Here is a 7,144-nt window from a genome sequence, read left to right as displayed (position 1 = left end):
TAAGAGTCCTCACACTTAACCACTACACCAAACTGGCGAGGTGATCGCTCACAAAGAGAATCAGACCAACTCATGGGTTTATTAATGGCTGTTAACAGCCTAATAGCCCAGGCTAGCCCAATCTCATCAGAGCTTGCAAACTAAACAGGGTTGGCCGTGCTTAGTACTTGGATAAGAGACCACCAAGCAACATCTGCTCGACTTTTGCCTTGAAAACCTCGTGGTCCTAGGGTCACTGTGAGTTGATTGTGACTTAGCAGCGCACAGATATTAATTAGGATTAGGTATTAATTAATGGGAATTCAGTGAAGAGGAGGAGGAGGAGGAAGAAGAGGAGGAGGAGAAGGAGATTAGATTTATATCCTGCCAGGAGGAGGAGGGGGAGGAGGAAATTGGATTTATATCCCACCGTTCCCTTGCAGTCTCCGAGAGGCTTACAGTCTCCTTCCCTTTCCTGTCCCTACAGGGCCAGCCCTAGACTGTCCGGCACCCTAGGCATCTGCTGGCGCTCCCCCCCCCGCACTGATAACGTCACTGAGTCACATGGGGGGCACCCAGGAAATCGCCTAGTTTGCCTAGCGGCAGGGCCAGCCCTGTCTCCTCATAACAGACACCCTATAAGGAGACAGGTGGGCTGAGAGAGCTCTTTCAAGAACTGCTCTTTAAAGAACAGCTCTGTGAGAACTGGGACTGATCCAAGGGTCACCCAGCTAGCTGCATGTGGACGAGGGGGGAATCAAACCCAGTTCTCCTGATTAGAGTCTGCCGCTCTTAACCATTGAAGCAGTTTTCACCCAGGAACGAATGCCTCTTCTGAGATGGTGCCTGCTCTAATATGTGTGGCCGTTATCTAAGAAGAGGCATTCCCAGGTCTCTTGGACACAGGAAAGGATGCCTCCTCTGAATGGAGCCTCCTGGGTATGTTTGGCTATTATATCATGAGAGCCAGTTTGGTGTTGTGGTTAAGTGCGAGGACTCTTATCTGGGTTGGATTCCCCACTCCTCCACTTGCAGCTGCTGGCATGGTCTTGGGTCAACCATAGCTCTGGCAGAGGTTGTCCTTGAAGGGCAGCTGCTGTGAGAGTCCTCTCCAGCCCCACCCACCTCACAGGGTGTCTGTTGTGGGGGAGAAGATATAGGAGATTGTCGGCTGCTCTGAGACTCTGTCCTTGAAAGGGCAGCTGCTGTGAGAGCCCTCTCAGCCCCACCCACCTCACAGGGGGAGGATACAGGAGATTATAAACCACCCTGAGACTGAGATTCAAAGTATAGGGCTGGATATAAATCCAGCATCATCATCATTGTCGTCGTCATCTCCTCCTCCTCCTCCTCCTCTCTCCTCTTTATCCTTCTCCTCCTCCTGCTCCTCCTCCTCTTTCTCCTCCCTCTCTTTCTCCTCCTTCTCCTCTTTCTCCTTCTCCTCCTTCTCCTCTTTCTCCTCCTCTTCCTCTTTCTCCTCCCCCTCTTTTTCCTCCTCCTCCTTCTTTCTCCTCCTTCTCCTCCCCCTCTTTCTCCTCCTCCTCCTTTTTTCTCCTCCTTCTCCTTTTCCTTCTCCTCATCCTCCTTTCTCCTCCCTCTTTCTCCTCCTCCTCCTTATCATCATCCTCATCATCTCCTCCTTCTTTCTCCTCCTTCTCCTTCTCCACCTCCCCCTTCTCTTAAAGACAGCACTGCCTCCTACAAGATGATTCCTGTGGGCACTGTATGTGAAGAGGCATTCCCCCTTGTCTCTCACGCAGGGACAACGAAGCATTGAAGTTCTACTCTATTAACCAATCCATTAAAATGCTCACAGGTTTGCAGAAGAATATCAAACAGAGAGAGTTCTTTGTCACTTCCTTGGGGGGGGGGGGGGTGCTCACTGTGATAATTGTGAGCCTGATAGAAGAAGAGGCATTCCCTTTTCTCTCTCACACTGGAAGGAATGCCTCTTGTAAGACAGAGCTCATTGCGGCACAAAGCGTATACAGTTTCAAAACTAAATCTGCTTCTCCCCTTCCCCCTTCTCTTGAGCCAGGGGAAGAGCCACATAGAATAAATGTCAGATGTTTGAGAGCTGCAAGACATGAATGTCAGATGTTTGAGAGAAGGGAGGGAGAGAGGGAGGAAGGAAGGAAGGGAGAGAGGGAGGAAGGAAGGAAGGGAGAGAGGGAGGAAGGAAGGAAGGAAGGGAGGAGAGGTGGGAAGAAAGCAACTAAATGTATTCTCCAAGCTGCTGGCTGGCTTGGCTTAGAGAAGTGATTTGAAGAGAGAAATGCTGTCTCCAGGTTGGGCAGTGGGGGCTTCAAGAGCCACAGAATATGCATGAAAGAGCCACATGTCTCTCCCGAGCCGCAGTTCGGCCACCGCTGTCCTAAGCTCTCTCTTTCTTTTGGGAACAATATTTTTTTAACGTTCCTGTGCGAAGCTGCACACATTGTAACGGATGCTCTAATCGATTAAGGCCAGGCCTCGGATTCAGCGGGAGCTCACAGGAGCGCGGCTCCTGAACCTTTGTGAGCGTTCCACCTCCTCCTTCCCACCTTGTCCATTGAATAGTAGGTGCAGCTGCATAAGGATCCACCACTTATTTTTCTACAAAAACAACCCCTGATTAAGGTTCGTCCACTTCATCATCTCAAGTTCTTTTAAACGAGACAGACCACCTGGATCCGATCTTCTCGCTCAGCCTTTCTTCCCGCCTGAGTTTCTGACTCAGCCTTCAAGCCCCGGCATGTTTCGGCTGCTCACCTCTTTTTTCCAAATGGCGTTTTTACCTCTCTCCTGGACTAGCTGCAAGCAGGGATAAAGGCAACTGGAGGCAAAGGGCAGACGTGGCCTAGAGGAAGAATTCAGTATGAGCGGCATTCAAAGGGCCGGGCCAAAGGCTAGAGACGTGAAGCAACCAGGTTTTCTGGGCAGAGAAGTCAACAGGGAGGTGGGGGAAAAGGAATACTGACTTCTGGAAAAGGGAACACGATGTAAAGGGAGCCGGCCTGGCTCAAAAGCAGGGCCCTGAGGTCTCTGCTTTCGGAAGTTTCCCTGAAACTGGCAGGCACAGAACAGTCTTCACTGCTATGCATGAATCTCTCTGTTCGGTTGAGAATCACGATTTAGCCAGAGCCCTTGATAAAAGATGGTTCATCTGAGCGTGTACAGAGTGCAGTTCAAGTCCAGGAGCAGACCAACCTTTAGGTTGGAGAAAGGTTGACGGAGAGGTGGCACGACAGAGGTTTATAACAGTATGCATGGGACAGAGAAGGTAGAGAAAGAAGTACTTTTCTCCCTTTCTCACAATACAAGAACTCGTGGGCGCTCCATGAAATTGCTGAGCAGTCGAGTTAGAACAGATAAAAGGAAGTCCTTCTTCACCCAAAGGGTGATGAACACGTGGAATTCGCTGCCACAGGAGGTGGTGGCAGCTACAAGCATACATGGCTTCAAGAGAGGAGTGGATGAATATATGGAATGGAGCAGAGGTCCATCAGTGGCTATTAGTCACAAGGTGTAGATGGAACTCTCTGCCTGGGCAGTGATCCTCTCTATTCTTGGTTGGGGGGGCAACAGTGGGAAGGCTCTAGTGTCCTGTCCCCACTGGTGGACCTCCTGATGGCACCTGTTTTTTGGAGGGGGGGGAAGGGTTGCCACTGTGTGACAGAGTGTTGGACTGGATGGGCCTTTGGCCTGATCCAACATGGCTTCTCTTACGTCCTTAACCAGATTTTCAGGGTATCAGGTTTGGAGAACGAAAGCTCTCTTTGTCAGATAACCTCTGAAATTATCTCCATTAGTGCTCAGTAACTGGCAACCACCTTCCTTAACATTCTGGGGTTGCTGGGTTTGGAAAGCATTCTTTTCTTTCAGACCAGCTGAGGTTTTCTAGAAGGCTGCAAGGAAATAGAGAGACAGGGGACTGAGGAGGAGGTGCACAGTGCAGATGAATGGGATCCCTTCAGAAATGATGTGCTTTGTTAAATCAGTTTTAGGGCCCTCTAAAATCAATTTTAGAGCCAGTTTGGTGTAGTGGTTAAGTGTGCAGACTGGGAGAACCGAGTTTGATTCCCCAGTCCTCCACTTGCACCTGCTGGAATGGCCTTGGGTCAGCCATAGCTCTGGCAGAGGTTGTCCTTGAAAGGGCAGTTGCTGTGAAAGCCCTCTCAGCCCCACCCACCTCACAGGGTGTCTGTTGTGGGGGGAGAAGGTAAAGGAGATTGTGAGCTGCTCTGAGACTCTGAGATTTGGAGTGGAGGGCAGGATATATATCCAATATCTTCTTCTTCTTTGTCATCATCATGGAAGGTGTTCAGAGAAGGGCAATGAAGACGGTGAGAGGTCTGGAGACCAAGTCCTGTGAGGAAAGGTTGAAGGAGCTGGGTATGTTTTGCCTGAAGAGGAGATGGCTGAGAGGTGATATGACTGCCTTCCTCAAGTAATTGAAGGGCTGTCATATAGAGGATGGAGCACGATTATTGTTTTCTGTTGCTCCAGAAGGTCAGACCAGAACCCACAGGATGAAATTAAATCAAAAGAGCTTTTGGCTCAACATTAGGAAGAATCTCTTAACAGTTAGAGCAGTTCCTCAGTGGAACAGGGGAGGTGGTGGGCTCTCCTTCCTTGGAGGTTTTTAAACAGAGGCTAGATGGCCATCTGATAGGGATGCTGATCCGTGTGAAATAGGCAGATCATGAGAGGGAGAGCAGGAAGGGTTATATCAGGGCTTAGTTCTCATGGCCCTATCTTACACACCCTGGGAAATGCTGATTGCCACTTTGAAGAACATATGAAGCTGCCTTATACTGAATCAGACCCTGGGTCCATCAAAGTCAGTATTGTCAGCGGCTCTCCAGGTTCTCAAGCTGAGGTTTTTCACGCCTACTTGCCTGGACCCTTTTTTAGTTGGAGATGCCGGGGATTGAACCTGGGACCTTCTGCTTCCCAAGCAGATGCTCTACCACTGAGCCATCATCCCTCCCCTGATGAAGAAGAAGACATTGGATTTATATCTGGCCCTCCACTCCGAGTCTCAGAGCGGCTCACAATCTCCTTTATCTTCTTCCCCCACAACAGACACCCTGTGAGGTGGGTGGGGCTGGAGAGGGCTCTCACAGCAGCTGCCCTTTCAAGGACAACTCTGCCAGAGCTATGGCTGACCCAAGGCCATTCCAGCAGGTGCAAGTGGAGGAGTGGGGAATCAAACCCGGTTCTCCCAGATAAGAGTCCGCACATTTAACAGCTACACCAAACTGACTTTGGTTCAGGAAGGAATTGTTCTCCAGGCCAGTTTGGCCAGGGATCCTGGGGGTTTCCCCCCCCCCATCTCCTGGGCATGAAGCAGGTGGTCACTGGGGGTGTGTGGGGAGAGGTATTTGTGAATTTCCTGCATTGTGCAGGGGGTTGGACTAGATGATCCTGGAGGTCCCTTCCAACTCTTATCATTTTATTATTCATTCACACCTTCCGATATTAATGTGACTAGTTACTGTTGTCTTTATTTTGGAAATGGATATACAAAATAACATACAACATCTGGACAGTCACCAAATCGCATTTTCATATCTCTTGGTTATCTACAAATATACCTGAGGTCTGTTTTTAAAAGAGATATCTTGATACAGTATATTTTTGGGAAGTATACTTTTTCCACTTATATATTGAACTACAGGGAATCATACTTCAGCAAATTTTGGGGGGAATTATTTGCTTTAGTATAATTTATCTGAAATTGTATCCGTAATCAAGTAGTCCCAAATGCTCAGACGTGGGTATTTTCTTATCTTTTCACAGAGCAGCCAATGTAATTCTGGCTGTAGCTAACAATATTGATATTAATTCCATTTTACTTTTCTCCTTTAAAGGTTGCTTCCAGAAATCAAGTAGGAGCAGTTTTGGTATTAAAGGTAGATAATTTGTTATTTCTTTGATTTGTTAGCTGTAGATTATTTATTATCGTGTTATTTAATTCTAAGAGCCCTGTGGTGCAGAGTGTTAAAGCTGCAGTACTGCACTCCTAAGCTCTGCTCACGACCTGAATTCGATCCCTGGCAGAAGCTGGGTTTTCAGGTAGCCGGCTCAAGGTTGACTCAGCCTTCCATCCTTCCGAGGTCCGTAAAATGAGTACCCAGCTTGCTGGGAGGAAAGGGTAGATGACTGGGGAAGGCAAGGGCAAACCACCCTGTAAAAAGTCTGCCGTGAAAACATTGTGAGAGCAACGTCACCCCAGAGTCAGAAACGACTGGCGCTTACACAGGGGCTCTTTCCTATTTAATTCTATCCTGCCTTTCTCCCCAATACAGGCCCAAGCCTGTATTACATAGCTGTTGTCTCCTCTGTTTAAGCCTCACAACGATCCTGTGAGGTAAGCTAGGCAGAGGGAGAGTGTGTTTGTATGCGTGTGTGAGAGAGACAGGTCCAAGGTCCTGGGGTTGCTAACCTCCAGGTTGTGGCTGGAGATCTCCCACTATTATAACTGATCTCCTGGCAACGGAGATCAGTTCCTCGGGGGTGGGGGGAATGGCTGCTTTGGAAGGTTCCGCTGAGAAAAAAAATGGCTGCTTTGAAAGGTGGACTCAATTGCATTATACCCTGCCAAGGCCCCTCCCCCCCAGCCCCGTCCTCCTCAGACTTTACCTCAAAAATTTCCAAGTATTTCCCAGCTTGGAGCTGGCCACCCTATTTGTGGCCGAGGGAGCATTTGCCCCTGGGTCTCCCAGTTTCTGGTCCAACGCTCTAACCACTACACCACTACACTCATGTGCTAGGAGCTATACAACATGTCAGGAGAGACACACAGTGCTTTCCTGTTTCCTACAAATCTGTGTTACAAGTGCGGGAATTGGTATTTGGGGTACTCATTGCCATTTCAGGAAGGGGAAAGAGGGCTCACTTCTCCATCCGGTGACTTCAAGACAAGAGGCAAGATTCGAACAGGGGATCTGGCACGCACTGGAAAGCTTATACCCAGAATTCGTCGCACTTAAAGGTGCTGCCGGACCACGACCTTGTTTGATTCTCTCTGCCAGTCCACTAAGGCAGGGGTCCCCAAGCACCGGTCTGTGGCCTGCTAGCAACCGGGCCCTGGAGTGAGGCACAGCATCCCCGCTGCCCCTTTCGGGACCCGGGCAGATGAAAGAGGCAGCGTGGCCTCTCTCCGAGGCAGCCTTGAAGT

Source organism: Heteronotia binoei, chromosome 1, assembly GCF_032191835.1.
Source record: "Heteronotia binoei isolate CCM8104 ecotype False Entrance Well chromosome 1, APGP_CSIRO_Hbin_v1, whole genome shotgun sequence".
Taxonomy (NCBI): domain Eukaryota; kingdom Metazoa; phylum Chordata; class Lepidosauria; order Squamata; family Gekkonidae; genus Heteronotia; species Heteronotia binoei.
Note: the sequence above shows the minus strand (reverse complement) of the source record.